Genomic DNA, 17,223 nt, shown 5'->3' with positions numbered 1-17,223 from the left:
TTGTAGATATTTCCTTATTCACACAGATGGCGGTGTAGATGTTTCCATGTTTATACAGATGGCGGAGTAGTTAGTTCCATGTTTATGGAGATGGCAGTGTAGATATTTTCATGTTTATAGAGATGGCGGTGTAGATATTTCCATGTTTATAGAGATAGCAGTGTAGATATGTACATGTTTATACAGATGACTGTAGAGGTAATTCCATGTTTTACCGATGGCTCTGCAGATATTTCCATGTTTATAGAGATAGCGGTGTAGATATTTCCATGTTTGTACAGATGGCGTTGTTGATAATTCCATCTATACACAGATGGCCGTGTAGATATTTCCATGTTTATACAGATGGCAGTGTAGATATTTCCATGGACATGCAGATGGCGGTGTAGATATTTCCATGTTTATACAGATAGCGGTGTAGATATTTCCATGTTTTCACAGATGGTGGTGTAGATGTTTCCGTGTTTATACACATGGGGGAGTAGATACTTCCATCTTTATGGAGATGGCAGTGTAGATATTTTCATGTTTATAGAGATGGCGGTGTAGATATTTCCATATTTATAGAGATAGCGGTGTAGATATTTCCATCTTTCTACAGATGGCAGTGTAGATATTTCCATGTTTATACAGATGGCGGTGTAGTTATTTCCATACTTATAGAGTTGTCTGTGTACATATTTCCATGTGTATACAGATGGTATTGTAGGTATTTCCATGTTTATACAGATGGTGGTGTAGATATTTCCATGTTTATTCAGATGACTGTGTAGATATTTCCATGTTTTACAGATGGCAGTGGAGATATTTCAATGTTTATAGAGATGGCGCTGTAGATATTTCCATGTTTATACAGAGTGGTGTAGATATTTCCATGTTTATACAGATAGCGGTGTATATATTTCCATGTTTTTACAGATATCGGTGTAGATATTTCCATGTTTACACTGATTGCGGTGTAGATATTTCCATCTTTCTACAGATGGCATTGTAGATATTTCCATGTTTATGCAGATGGCGGTGTAGATATTTCCAAGTTTATATAGATGGTGGTGTAGATATTACCATGTTTATACAGATAGTGGTGTAGATATTTCCATGTTTATACAGATCGTGGTGAAGATATTTCCATGTTTATAAAGATCGCGGTGTAGATATTTCCATGTTTATACAGATCGCTGTGCAGATATTTCCATGTTTATACAGATAGCGGTGTAGATATTTCCATGTTTATACAGATAGCGGTGTAGATATTTCCATGTTTATAGAGATAGCGGTGTAGGTATTTCCATGTTTATAGACATAGCGGTGTAGATATTTCCATGTTTATATAGATGGCGTTGTAGATATTTCCATGTTTATACCGATAGATGTGTTGGTATTTCCACGATGATACAGATAGCGATGTAGATATTTCCATGTTTATACAGCTCGCGGTGCAGATATTTATATCTTTACACAGATGGCATTGTAGATATTTCCTGATTCACACAGATGGCGTTGTAGATGTTTCCATGTTTATACAGATGGCGGAGTAGTTAGTTCCATGTTTATGGAGATGGCAGTGTAGATATTTTCATGTTTATAGAGATGGCGGTGTAGATATTTCCATGTTTATAGAGATAGCAGTGTAGATATTTTCATGTTTATACAGATGGCTGTGTAGATATTTCCATGTGTATATAGATGGCATTGTAGATATTTCCATGTTTATACTGATGACTGTAGAGGTATATCCATGTTTTACCGATGGCTCTGCAGATATTTCCATGTTTATAGAGATAGTGGTGTAGATATTTCCATGTTTGTACAGATGGCGTTGTTGATATTTCCATCAATACACAGATAGCCGTGTAAATGTTTCCATGTTTATACAGATGGCAGCGTAGATCTTTCCATGGACATGCAGATGGCGGTGTAGATATTTCCATGTTTATACAGAGAGCGGTGTAGATATTTCCATGTTTTCACAGATGGTGGTGTAGATATTTCCGTGTTTATACACATGGCGGAGTAGATACTTCCATCTTTATGGAGATGGCAGTGTAGATATTTTAATGTTTATAGAGATGGCGGTGTAGAAATTTCCATATTTGTAGAGATAGCGGTGTAGATATTTCCATCTTTCTACAGATGGCAGTGTAGATATTTCCATGTTTATACAGATGGCGGTGTAGATATTTCCATACTTATAGAGATGTCTGTGTAGATATTTCCATGTGTATACAGATGGTATTGTAGGTATCTCCATGTTTATACAGATGGTGGTGTAGATATTTCCATGTTTATTCAGACGACTGTGTAGATATTTCCATGTTTTACAGAAGGCAGTGAAGATATTTCAATGTTTATAGAGATGGCGCTGTAGATATTTCCATGTTTATACAGAGTGCGGTGTAGATATTTCCATGTTTATACAGATAGCGGTGTATATATTTCCATGTTTTTACAGATATCGGTGTAGATATTTCCATGTTTACACAGATTGCGGTGTAGATATTTCCATCTTTCTACAGATGGCATTGTAGATATTTCCATGTTTATGCAGATGGCGGTGTAGATATTTCCATGTTTATATAGATGGTGGTGTAGATATTACCATGTTTATACAGATAGCGGTGTAGATATTTCCATGTTTATACAGATCGTGGTGAAGATATTTCCATGTTTATACAGATCGCGGTGTAGATATTTCCATGTTTATACAGATCGCTGTGCAGATATTTCCATGTTTATACAGATAGCGGTGTAGATATTTCCATGTTTATAGAGATAGCGGTGTAGGTTTTTCCATGTTTATAGACATAGCGGTGTAGATATTTCCATGTTTATATAGATGGCGTTGTAGATATTTCCATGTTTATACCGATAGATGTGTTGGTATTTCCACGTTGATACAGATAGCGATGTAGATATTTCCATGTTTATACAGCTCGCGGTGCAGATATTTATATCTTTATACAGATGGCGTTGTAGATATTTCCTTATTCACACAGATGGCGGTGTAGATGTTTCCATGTTTATACAGATGGCGGAGTTGTTATTTCCATGTTTATGGAGATGGCAGTGTAGATATTTTCATGTTTATAGAGATGGCGGTGTAGATATTTCCATGTTTATAGAGATAGCAGTGTAGATATTTTAATGTTTATACAGATGGCTGTGTAGCTATTTCCATGTGTATATAGATGGCATTGTAGATATTTCCATGTTTATACTGATGACTGTAGAGGTATTTCCATGTTTTACCGATGGCTCTGCAGATATTTCCATGTTTATAGAGATAGCGGTGTAGATATTTCCATGTTTGTACAGATGGCGATGTTGATATTTCTATCTATACACAGATGGCCGTGTAGATATTTCCATGTTTATACAGATGGCAGCGTAGATATTTCCATGGACATGCAGATGGCGGTGTAGATATTTCCATGTTTATACAGATAGCGGTGTAGATATTTCCATGTTTTCACAGATGGTGGTGTAGATATTTCCGTGTTTATACACATGGCGGAGTAGATACTTCCATCTTTATGGAGATGGCAGTGTAGATATTTTCATGTTTATAGAGATGGCGGTGTAGATATTTCCATATTTATAGAGATAGCGGTGTAGATAATTCCATCTTTCTACAGATGGCAGTGTAGATATTTCCATGTTTATACAGATAGCGGTGTAGATATTTCCATACTTATACAGATGTCTGTGTAGATATTTCCATGTGTATACAGATGGTATTGTAGGTATTTCCATGTTTATACAGACGGTGGTGTAGATATTTCCATGTTTATTCAGATGACTGTGTAGATATTTCCATGTTTTTACAGATGGCGGTGTAGATATTTCAATGTTTATAGAGATGGCGCTGTAGATATTCCATGTTTATACAGATCGCGGTGTAGATATTTCCATGTTTATACAGATAGCGGTGTAGATATTTCCATGTTTTACAGATAACGGTGTAGATATTTCCATGTTTACACAGATTGCGGTGTAGATATTTCCATCTTTCTACAGATGGCATTGTAGATGTATCCATGTTTATGCAGATGGCGGTGTAGATACTTCCATGTTTATATAGACGGTGGTGTAGATATTACCATGTTTATACAGATAGCGGTGTAGATATTTCCATGTTTATACAGATCATGGTGAAGATATTTCCATGTTTATACAGATCACGGTGTAGATATTTCCATGTTTATACAGATCGCGGTGTAGATATTTCCATGTTTATACAGATAGCGTTGTAGATATTTCCATGTTAATACAGATAGCAGTGTAGATATTTCCATGTTTATAGAGATAGCGGTGTAGGTATTTCCATGTTTATAGACATAGCAGTGTAGATATATCCATGTTTATATAGATGGCGTTGTAGATATTTCCATGTTTATACCGATAGATGTGTTGGTATTTCTACGTTTATACAGATAGCGATGTAGATATTTCCATGTTTATACAGCTCGCGGTGCAGATATTTATATCTTTATACAGATGGCATTGTAGATATTTCCTTATTCACACAGATGGCGGTGTAGATGTTTCCATGTTTATACAGATGGCGGAGTAGTTAGTTCCATGTTTATGGAGATGGCAGTGTAGATATTTTCATGTTTATAGAGATGGCGGTGTAGATATTTCCATGTTTATAGAGATAGCAGTGTAGATATTTACATGTTTATACAGATGACTGTAGAGGTAATTCCATGTTTTACCGATGGCTCTGCAGATATTTCCATGTTTATAGAGATAGCGGTGTAGATATTTCCATGTTTGTACAGATGGCGTTGTTGATAATTCCATCTATACACAGATGGCCGTGTAGATATTTCCATGTTTATACAGATGGCAGCGTAGATATTTCCATGGACATGCAGATGGCGGTGTAGATATTTCCATGTTTATACAGATAGCGGTGTAGATATTTCCATGTTTTCACAGATGGTGGTGTAGATGTTTCCGTGTTTATACACATGGGGGAGTAGATACTTCCATCTTTATGGAGATGGCAGTGTAGATATTTTCATGTTTATAGAGATGGCGGTGTAGATATTTCCATATTTATAGAGATAGCGGTGTAGATATTTCCATCTTTCTACAGATGGCAGTGTAGATATTTCCATGTTTATACAGATGGCGGTGTAGTTATTTCCATACTTATAGAGTTGTCTGTGTACATATTTACATGTGTATACAGATGGTATTGTAGGTATTTCCATGTTTATACAGATGGTGGTGTAGATATTTCCATGTTTATTCAGATGACTGTGTAGATATTTCCATGTTTTACAGATGGCAGTGGAGATATTTCAATGTTTATAGAGATGGCGCTGTAGATATTTCCATGTTTATACAGAGTGGTGTAGATATTTCCATGTTTATACAGATAGCGGTGTATATATTTCCATGTTTGTACAGATATCGGTGTAGATATTTCCATGTTTACACAGATTGCGGTGTAGATATTTCCATCTTTATACAGATGGCATTGTAGATATTTCCATGTTTATGCAGATGGCGGTGTAGATATTTCCATGTTTATATAGATGGTGGTGTAGATATTACCATGTTTATACAGATAGCGGTGTAGATATTTCCATGTTTATACAGATCGTGGTGAAGATATTTCCATGTTTATACAGATCGCGGTGTAGATATTTCCATGTTTATACAGATCGCTGTGCAGATATTTCCATGTTTATACAGATAGCGGTGTAGATATTTCCATGTTTATACAGATAGCGGTGTAGATATTTCCATGTTTATAGAGATAGCGGTGTAGGTATTTCCATGTTTATAGACATAGCGGTGTAGATATTTCCATGTTTATATAGATGGCGTTGTAGATATTTCCATGTTTATACCGATAGATGTGTTGGTATTTCCACGATGATACAGATAGCGATGTAGATATTTCCATGTTTATACAGCTCGCGGTGCAGATATTTATATCTTTACACAGATGGCATTGTAGATATTTCCTGATTCACACAGATGGCGGTGTAGATGTTTCCATGTTTATACAGATGGCGGAGTAGTTAGTTCCATGTTTATGGAGATGGCAGTGTAGATATTTTCATGTTTATAGAGATGGCGGTGTAGATATTTCCATGTTTATAGAGATAGCAGTGTAGATATTTTCATGTTTATACAGATGGCTGTGTAGATATTTCCATGTGTATATAGATGGCATTGTAGATATTTCCATGTTTATACTGATGACTGTAGAGGTATATCCATGTTTTACCGATGGCTCTGCAGATATTTCCATGTTTATAGAGATAGTGGTGTAGATATTTCCATGTTTGTACAGATGGCGTTGTTGATATTTCCATCAATACACAGATAGCCGTGTAAATGTTTCCATGTTTATACAGATGGCAGCGTAGATCTTTCCATGGACATGCAGATGGCGGTGTAGATATTTCCATGTTTATACAGAGAGCGGTGTAGATATTTCCATGTTTTCACAGATGGTGGTGTAGATATTTCCGTGTTTATACACATGGCGGAGTAGATACTTCCATCTTTATGGAGATGGCAGTGGAGATATTTTCATGTTTATAGAGATGGCGGTGTAGATATTTCCGTATTTATAGAGATAGCGGTGTAGATATTTCCATCTTTCTACAGATGGCAGTGTAGATATTTCCATGTTTATACAGATGGCGGTGTAGTTATTTCCATACTTATAGAGTTGTCTGTGTACATATTTCCATGTGTATACAGATGGTATTGTAGGTATTTCCATGTTTATACAGATGGTGGTGTAGATATTTCCATGTTTATTCAGATGACTATGTAGATATTTCCATGTTTTACAGATGGCAGTGGAGATATTTCAATGTTTATAGAGATGGCGCTGTAGATATTTCCATGTTTATACAGAGTGGTGTAGATATTTCCATGATTATACAGATAGCGGTGTATATATTTCCATGTTTTTACAGATATCGGTGTAGATATTTCCATGTTTACACAGATTGCGTTGTAGATATTTCCATCTTTCTACAGATGGCATTGTAGATATTTCCATGTTTATGCAGATGGCGGTGTAGGTATTTCCATGTTTATATAGATGGTGGTGTAGATATTACCATGTTTATACAGATAGCGGTGTAGATATTTCCATGTTTATACAGATCGTGGTGAAGATATTTCCATGTTTATACAGATCGCGGTGTAGATATTTCCATGTTTATACAGATCGCTGTGCAGATATTTCCATGTTTATACAGATAGCGGTGTAGATATTTCCATGTTTATACAGATAGCGGTGTAGATATTTCCATGTTTATAGACATAGCGGTGTAGGTATTTCCATGTTTATAGACATAGCGGTGTAGATATTTCCATGTTTATATAGATGGCGTTGTAGATATTTCCATGTTTATACCGATAGATGTGTTGGTATTTCCACGATGATACAGATAGCGATGTAGATATTTCCATGTTTATACAGCTCGCGGTGCAGATATTTATATCTTTACACAGATGGCATTGTAGATATTTCCTTATTCACACAGATGGCGGTGTAGATGTTTCCATGTTTATACAGATGGCGGAGTAGTTAGTTCCATGTTTATGGAGATGGCAGTGTAGATATTTTCATGTTTATAGAGATGGCGGTGTAGATATTTCCATGTTTATAGAGATAGCAGTGTAGATATTTTCATGTTTATACAGATGGCTGTGTAGATATTTCCATGTGTATATAGATGGCATTGTAGATATTTCCATGTTTATACTGATGACTGTAGAGGTATATCCATGTTTTACCGATGGCTCTGCAGATATTTCCATGTTTATAGAGATAGTGGTGTAGATATTTCCATGTTTGTACAGATGGCGTTGTTGATATTTCCATCAATACACAGATAGCCGTGTAAATGTTTCCATGTTTATACAGATGGCAGCGTAGATCTTTCCATGGACATGCAGATGGCGGTGTAGATATTTCCATGTTTATACAGAGAGCGGTGTAGATATTTCCATGTTTTCACAGATGGTGGTGTAGATATTTCCGTGTTTATACACATGGCGGAGTAGATACTTCCATCTTTATGGAGATGGCAGTGTAGATATTTTCATGTTTATAGAGATGGCGGTGTAGATATTTCCATATTTGTAGAGATAGCGGTGTAGATATTTCCATCTTTCTACAGATGGCAGTGTAGATATTTCCATGTTTATACAGATGGCGGTGTAGATATTTCCATACTTATAGAGATGTCTGTTTAGATATTTCCATGTGTATACAGATGGTATTGTAGGTATCTCCATGTTTATACAGATGGTGGTGTAGATATTTCCATGTTTATTCAGACGACTGTGTAGATATTTCCATGTTTTACATATGGCAGTGTAGATATTTCAATGTGTATAGAGATGGCGCTGTAGATATTTCCATGTTTATACAGATCGTGGTGCAGTTATTTCCATGTTTATACAGATAGCGGTGTACATATTTCCATGTTTTTACAGATATCGGTGTAGATATTTCCATGTTTACACAGATTGCGGTGTAGATATTTCCATCTCTCTACAGATGGCATTGTAGATATTTCCATGTTTATGCAGATGGCGGTGTAGATATTTCCATGTTTATATAGATGGTAGTGTAGATATTACCATGTTTATACAGATAGCGGTGTAGATATTTCCATGTTTATACAGATTGTGGTGAAGATATTTCCATGTTTATACAGATCGCGGAGTAGATATTTCCATGTTTATAGAGATCGCTGTGTAAATATTTCCATGTTTATACAGATAGCGGTGTAGATATTTCCATGTTTGTACAGATAGCGGTGTAGATATTTCCATGTTAATAGAGATAGCGGTGTAGGTATTTCCATGTTTATAGACATAGCAGTGTAGATATTTCCATGTTTATATAGATGGCGTTGTAGATATTTCCATGTTTATACCGATAGATGTGTTGGTATTTCCACGTTTATGCAGATAGCGATGTAGATATTTCGATGTTTATACAGCTCGCGGTGCAGATATTTATATCTTTATACAGATGGCATTGTAGATATTTCCTTATTCACACAGATGGCGGTGTAGATGTTTCCATGTTTATACAGATGGCGGAGTAGTTAGTTCCATGTTTATGGAGATGGCAGTGTAGATATTTTCAGGTTTATACAGATGGCGGTGTAGATATTTCCATGTTTATAGAGATAGCAGTGTAGATATTTACATGTTTATACAGATGGCTGTGTAGATATTTCCATGTGTATACAGTTGGCATTGTAGATATTTCCATGTTTATACAGATGACTGTAGAGGTATTTCCATGTTTTACAGATGGCTGTGCAGATATTTCCATGTTTATAGAGATAGCGGTGTAGATATTTCCATGTTTGTACAGATGGCGATGTTGATATTTCCATCTATACACAGATGGCCGTGTAGATATTTCCATGTTTATACAGATGGCAGCGTAGATATTTCCATGGACATGCAGATGGCGGTGTAGATATTTCCATGTTTATACAGATAGCGGTGTAGATATTTCCATGTTTTCACAGATGGTGGTGTGGATATTTCCGTGTTTATACACATGGCAGAGTAGATACTTCCATCTTTCTGGAGATCGCAGTGTAGATATTTTCATGTTTATAGAGATGGCGGTGTAGATATTTCCATATTTATAGAGATAGCGGTGTAGATTTTTCCATCTTTCTACAGATGGCAGTGAAGATATTTCCATGTTTATACAGATGGCGGTGTAGATATTTCCATACTTATAGAGTTGTCTGTGTACATATTTCCATGTGTATACAGATGGTATTGTAGGTATTTCCATGTTTATACCGATTGTGGTGTAGATATTTCCATGTTTATTCAGATGACTGTGTAGATATTTCCATGTTTTACAGAAGGCAGTGAAGATATTTCAATGTTTATAGAGATGGCGCTGTAGATATTTCCATGTTTATACAGAGTGCGGTGTAGATATTTCCATGTTTATACAGATAGCGGTGTATATATTTCCATGTTTTTACAGATATCGGTGTAGATATTTCCATGTTTACACAGATTGCGGTGTAGATATTTCCATCTTTCTACAGATGGCATTGTAGATATTTCCATGTTTATGCAGATGGCGGTGTAGATATTTCCATGTTTATATAGATGGTGGTGTAGATATTACCATGTTTATACAGATAGCGGTGTAGATATTTCCATGTTTATACAGATCGTGGTGAAGATATTTCCATGTTTATACAGATCGCGGTGTAGATATTTCCATGTTTATACAGATCGCTGTGCAGATATTTCCATGTTTATACAGATAGCGGTGTAGATATTTCCATGTTTATAGAGATAGCGGTGTAGGTATTTCCATGTTTATAGACATAGCGGTGTAGATATTTCCATGTTTATATAGATGGCGTTGTAGATATTTCCATGTTTATACCGATAGATGTGTTGGTATTTCCACGTTGATACAGAGAGCGATGTAGATATTTCCATGTTTATACAGCTCGCGGTGCAGATTTTTATATCTTTATACAGATGGCGTTGTAGATATTTCCTTATTCACACAGATGGCGGTGTAGATGTTTCCATGTTTATACAGATGGCGGAGTAGTTATTTCCATGTTTATGGAGATGGCAGTGTAGATATTTTCATGTTTATAGAGATGGCGGTGTAGATATTTCCATGTTTATAGAGATAGCAGTGTAGATATTTTAATGTTTATACAGATGGCTGTGTAGCTATTTCCATGTGTATATAGATGGCATTGTAGATATTTCCATGTTTATACTGATGACTGTAGAGGTATTTCCATGTTTTACCGATGGCTCTGCAGATATTTCCATGTTTATAGAGATAGCGGTGTAGATATTTCCATGTTTGTACAGATGGCGATGTTGATATTTCCATCTATACACAGATGGCCGTGTAGATATTTCCATGTTTATACAGATGGCAGCGTAGATATTTCCATGGACATGCAGATGGCGGTGTAGATATTTCCATGTTTATACCGATAGATGTGTTGGTATTTCTACGTTTATACAGATAGCGATGTAGATATTTCCATGTTTATACAGCTCGCGGTGCAGATATTTATATCTTTATACAGATGGCATTGTAGATATTTCCTTATTCACACAGATGGCGGTGTAGATGTTTCCATGTTTATACAGATGGCGGAGTAGTTAGTTCCATGTTTATGGAGATGGCAGTGTAGATATTTTCATTTTTATAGAGATGGCGGTGTAGATATTTCCATGTTTATAGAGATAGCAGTGTAGATATTTACATGTTTATACAGATGACTGTAGAGGTAATTCCATGTTTTACCGATGGCTCTGCAGATATTTCCATGTTTATAGAGATAGCGGTGTAGATATTTCCATGTTTGTACAGATGGCGTTGTTGATAATTCCATCTATACACAGATGGCCGTGTAGATATTTCCATGTTTATACAGATGGCAGCGTAGATATTTCCATGGACATGCAGATGGCGGTGTAGATATTTCCATGTTTATACAGATAGCGGTGTAGATATTTCCATGTTTTCACAGATGGTGGTGTAGATGTTTCCGTGTTTATACACATGGGGGAGTAGATACATCCATCTTTATGGAGATGGCAGTGTAGATATTTTCATGTTTATAGAGATGGCGGTGTAGATATTTCCATATTTATAGAGATAGCGGTGTAGATATTTCCATCTTTCTACAGATGGCAGTGTAGATATTTCCATGTTTATACAGATGGCGGTGTAGTTATTTCCATACTTATAGAGTTGTCTGTGTACATATTTACATGTGTATACAGATGGTATTGTAGGTATTTCCATGTTTATACAGATGGTGGTGTAGATATTTCCATGTTTATTCAGATGACTGTGTAGATATTTCCATGTTTTACAGATGGCAGTGGAGATATTTCAATGTTTATAGAGATGGCGCTGTAGATATTTCCATGTTTATACAGAGTGGTGTAGATATTTCCATGTTTATACAAATAGCGGTGTATATATTTCCATGTTTTTACAGATATCGGTGTAGATATTTCCATGTTTACACAGATTGCGGTGTAGATATTTCCATCTTTATACAGATGGCATTGTAGATATTTCCATGTTTATGCAGATGGCGGTGTAGATATTTCCATGTTTATATAGATGGTGGTGTAGATATTACCATGTTTATACAGATAGCGGTGTAGATATTTCCATGTTTATACAGATCGTGGTGAAGATATTTCCATGTTTATACAGATCGCGGTGTAGATATTTCCATGTTTATACAGATCGCTGTGCAGATATTTCCATGTTTATACAGATAGCGGTGTAGATATTTCCATGTTTATACAGATAGCGGTGTAGATATTTCCATGTTTATAGAGATAGCGGTGTAGGTATTTCCATGTTTATAGACATAACGGTGTAGATATTTCCATGTTTATATAGATGGCGTTGTAGATATTTCCATGTTTATACCGATAGATGTGTTGGTATTTCCACGATGATACAGATAGCGATGTAGATATTTCCATGTTTATACAGCTCGCGGTGCAGATATTTATATCTTTACACAGATGGCATTGTAGATATTTCCTGATTCACACAGATGGCGGTGTAGATGTTTCCATGTTTATACAGATGGCGGAGTAGTTAGTTCCATGTTTATGGAGATGGCAGTGTAGATATTTTCATGTTTATAGAGATGGCGGTGTAGATATTTCCATGTTTATAGAGATAGCAGTGTAGATATTTTCATGTTTATACAGATGGCTGTGTAGATATTTCCATGTGTATATAGATGGCATTGTAGATATTTCCATGTTTATACTGATGACTGTAGAGGTATATCCATGTTTTACCGATGGCTCTGCAGATATTTCCATGTTTATAGAGATAGTGGTGTAGATATTTCCATGTTTGTACAGATGGCGTTGTTGATATTTCCATCAATACACAGATAGCCGTGTAAATGTTTCCATGTTTATACAGATGGCAGCGTAGATCTTTCCATGGACATGCAGATGGCGGTGTAGATATTTCCATGTTTATACAGAGAGCGGTGTAGATATTTCCATGTTTTCACAGATGGTGGTGTAGATATTTCCGTGTTTATACACATGGCGGAGTAGATACTTCCATCTTTATGGAGATGGCAGTGTAGATATTTTCATGTTTATAGAGATGGCGGTGTAGATATTTCCATATTTGTAGGGATAGCGGTGTAGATATTTCCATCTTTCTACAGATGGCAGTGTAGATATTTCCATGTTTATACAGATGGCGGTGTAGATATTTCCATACTTATAGAGATGTCTGTGTAGATATTTCCATGTGTATACAGATGGTATTGTAGGTATCTCCATGTTTATACAGATGGTGGTGTAGATATTTCCATGTTTATTCAGACGACTGTGTAGATATTTCCATGTTTTACATATGGCAGTGTAGATATTTCAATGTTTATAGAGATGGCGCTGTAGATATTTCCATGTTTATACAGATCGCGGTGTAGTTATCTCCATGTTTATACAGATAGCGGTGTAGATATTTCCATGTTTTTACAGATATCGGTGTAGATATTTCCATGTTTACACAGATTGCGGTGTAGATATTTCCATCTTTCTACAGATGGCATTGTAGATATTTCCATGTTTATGCAGATGGCGGTGTAGATATTTCCATGTTTATATAGATGGTAGTGTAGATATTACCATGTTTATACAGATAGCGGTGTAGATATTTCCATGTTTATACAGATCGTGGTGAAGATATTTCCATGTTTATACAGATCGCGGAGTAGATATTTCCATGTTTATACAGATCGCTGTGTAAATATTTCCATGTTTATACAGATAGCGGTGTAGATATTTCCATGTTTATACAGATAGCGGTGTAGATATTTCCATGTTAATAGAGATAGCGGTGTAGGTATTTCCATGTTTATAGACATAGCAGTGTAGATATTTCCATGTTTATATAGATGGCGTTGTAGATATTTCCATGTTTATACCGATAGATGTGTTGGTATTTCCACGTTTATACAGATAGCGATGTAGATATTTCCATGTTTATACAGCTCGCGGTGCAGATATTTATATCTTTATACAGATGGCATTGTAGATATTTCCTTATTCACACAGATGGCTGTGTAGATGTTTCCATGTTTATACAGATGGCGGAGTAGTTAGTTCCATGTTTATGGAGATGGCAGTGTAGATATTTTCAGGTTTATATAGATGGCGGTGTAGATATTTCCATGTTTATAGAGATAGCAGTGTAGATATTTACATGTTTATACAGATGGCTGTGTAGATATTTCCATGTGTATACAGTTGGCATTGTAGATATTTCCATGTTTATACAGATGACTGTAGAGGTATTTCCATGTTTTACAGATGGCTGTGCAGATATTTCCATGTTTATAGAGATAGCGGTGTAGATATTTCCATGTTTGTACAGATGGCGATGTTGATATTTCCATCTATACACAGATGGCCGTGTAGATATTTCCATGTTTATACAGATGGCAGCGTAGATATTTCCATGGACATGCAGATTGCGGTGTAGATATTTCCATGTTTATACAGATAGCGGTGTAGATATTTCCATGTTTTCACAGATGGTGGTGTGGATATTTCCGTGTTTATACACATGGCAGAGTAGATACTTCCATCTTTCTGGAGATGGCAGTGTAGATATTTTCATGTTTATAGAGATGGCGGTGTAGATATTTCCATATTTATAGAGATAGCGGTGTAGATTTTTCCATCTTTCTACAGATGGCAGTGAAGATATTTCCATGTTTATACAGATGGCGGTGTAGATATTTCCATACTTATAGAGTTGTCTGTGTACATATTTCCATGTGTATACAGATGGTATTGTAGGTATTTCCATGTTTATACCGATTGTGGTGTAGATATTTCCATGTTTATTCAGATGACTGTGTAGATATTTCCATGTTTTACAGAAGGCAGTGTAGATATTTCAATGTTTATAGAGATGTCGCTGTAGATATTTCCATGTTTATACAGAGTGTGGTGTAGATATTTCCATGTTTATACAGATAGCGGTGTATATATTTCCATGTTTTTACAGATATCGGTGTAGATATTTCCATGTTTAGACAGATTGCGGTGTAGATATTTCCATCTTTCTACAGATGGCATTGTAGATATTTCCATGTTTATGCAGATGGCGGTGTAGATATTTCCATGTTTATATAGATGGTGGTGTAGATATTACCATGTTTATACAGATAGCGGTGTAGATATTTCCATGTTTATACAGATCGTGGTGAAGATATTTCCATGTTTATACAGATCGCGGTGTAGATATTTCCATGTTTATACAGATCGCTGTGCAGATATTTCCATGTTTATACAGATAGCGGTGTAGATATTTCCATGTTTATAGAGATAGCGGTGTAGGTATTTCCATGTTTATAGACATAGCGGTGTAGATATTTCCATGTTTATATAGATGGCGTTGTAGATATTTCCATGTTTATACCGATAGATGTGTTGGTATTTCCACGTTGATACAGATAGCGATGTAGATATTTCCATGTTTATACAGCTCGCGGTGCAGATATTTATATCTTTATACAGATGGCGTTGTAGATATTTCCTTATTCACACAGATGGCGGTGTAGATGTTTCCATGTTTATACAGATGGCGGAGTAGTTAATTCCATGTTTATGGAGACGGCAGTGTAGATATTTTCATGTTTATAGAGATGGCGGTGTAGATATTTCCATGTTTATAGAGATAGCAGTGTAGATATTTTCATGTTTATACAGATGGCTGTGTAGCTATTTCCATGTGTATATAGATGGCATTGTAGATATTTCCATGTTTATACTGATGACTGTAGAGGTATTTCCATGTTTTACCGATGGCTCTGCAGATATTTCCATGTTTATAGAGATAGCGGTGTAGATATTTCCATGTTTGTACAGATGGCGATGTTGATATTTCCATCTATACACAGATGGCCGTGTAGATATTTCCATGTTTATACAGATGGCAGCGTAGATATTTCCATGGACATGCAGATGGCGGTGTAGATATTTCCATGTTTATACAGATAGCGGTGTAGATATTTCCATGTTTTCACAGATGGTGGTGTAGATATTTCCGTGTTTATACACATGGCGGAGTAGATACTTCCATCTTTATGGAGATGGCAGTGTAGATATTTTCATGTTTATAGAGATGGCGGTGTAGATATTTCCATATTTATAGAGATAGCGGTGTAGATAATTCCATCTTTCTACAGATGGCAGTGTAGATATTTCCATGTTTATACAGATGGCGGTGTAGATATTTCCATACTTATACAGATGTCTGTGTAGATATTTCCATGTGTATACAGATGGTATTGTAGGTATTTCCATGTTTATACAGATGGTGGTGTAGATATTTCCATGTTTATTCAGATGACTGTGTAGATATTTCCATGTTTTTACAGATGGCAGTGTAGATATTTCAATGTTTATAGAGATGGCGCTGTAGATATTCCATGTTTATACAGATCGCGGTGTAGATATTTCCATGTTTATACAGATAGCGGTGTAGATATTTCCATGTTTTACAGATAACGGTGTAGATATTTCCATGTTTACACAGATTGCGGTGTAGATATTTCCATCTTTCTACAGATGGCATTGTAGATGTATCCATGTTTATGCAGATGGCGGTGTAGATACTTCCATGTTTATATAGACGGTGGTGTAGATATTACCATGTTTATACAGATAGCGGTGTAGATATTTCCATGTTTATACAGATCATGGTGAAGATATTTCCATGTTTATACAGATCACGGTGTAGATATTTCCATGTTTATACAGATCGCGGTGTAGATATTTCCATGTTTATACAGATAGCGTTGTAGATATTTCCATGTTAATACAGATAGCAGTGTAGATATTTCCATGTTTATAGAGATAGCGGTGTAGGTATTTCCATGTTTATAGACATAGCAGTGTAGATATATCCATGTTTATATAGATGGCGTTGTAGATATTTCCATGTTTATACCGATAGATGTGTTGGTATTTCTACGTTTATACAGATAGCGATGTAGATATTTCCATGTTTATACAGCTCGCGGTGCAGATATTTATATCTTTATACAGATGGCATTGTAGATATTTCCTTATTCACACAGATGGAGGTGTAGATGTTTCCATGTTTATACAGATGGCGGAGTAGTT

This window comes from Pan paniscus, chromosome 7 (assembly GCF_029289425.2).
Source record: "Pan paniscus chromosome 7, NHGRI_mPanPan1-v2.0_pri, whole genome shotgun sequence".
NCBI lineage: Eukaryota > Metazoa > Chordata > Mammalia > Primates > Hominidae > Pan > Pan paniscus.
This window is presented reverse-complemented; position numbering follows the sequence as displayed.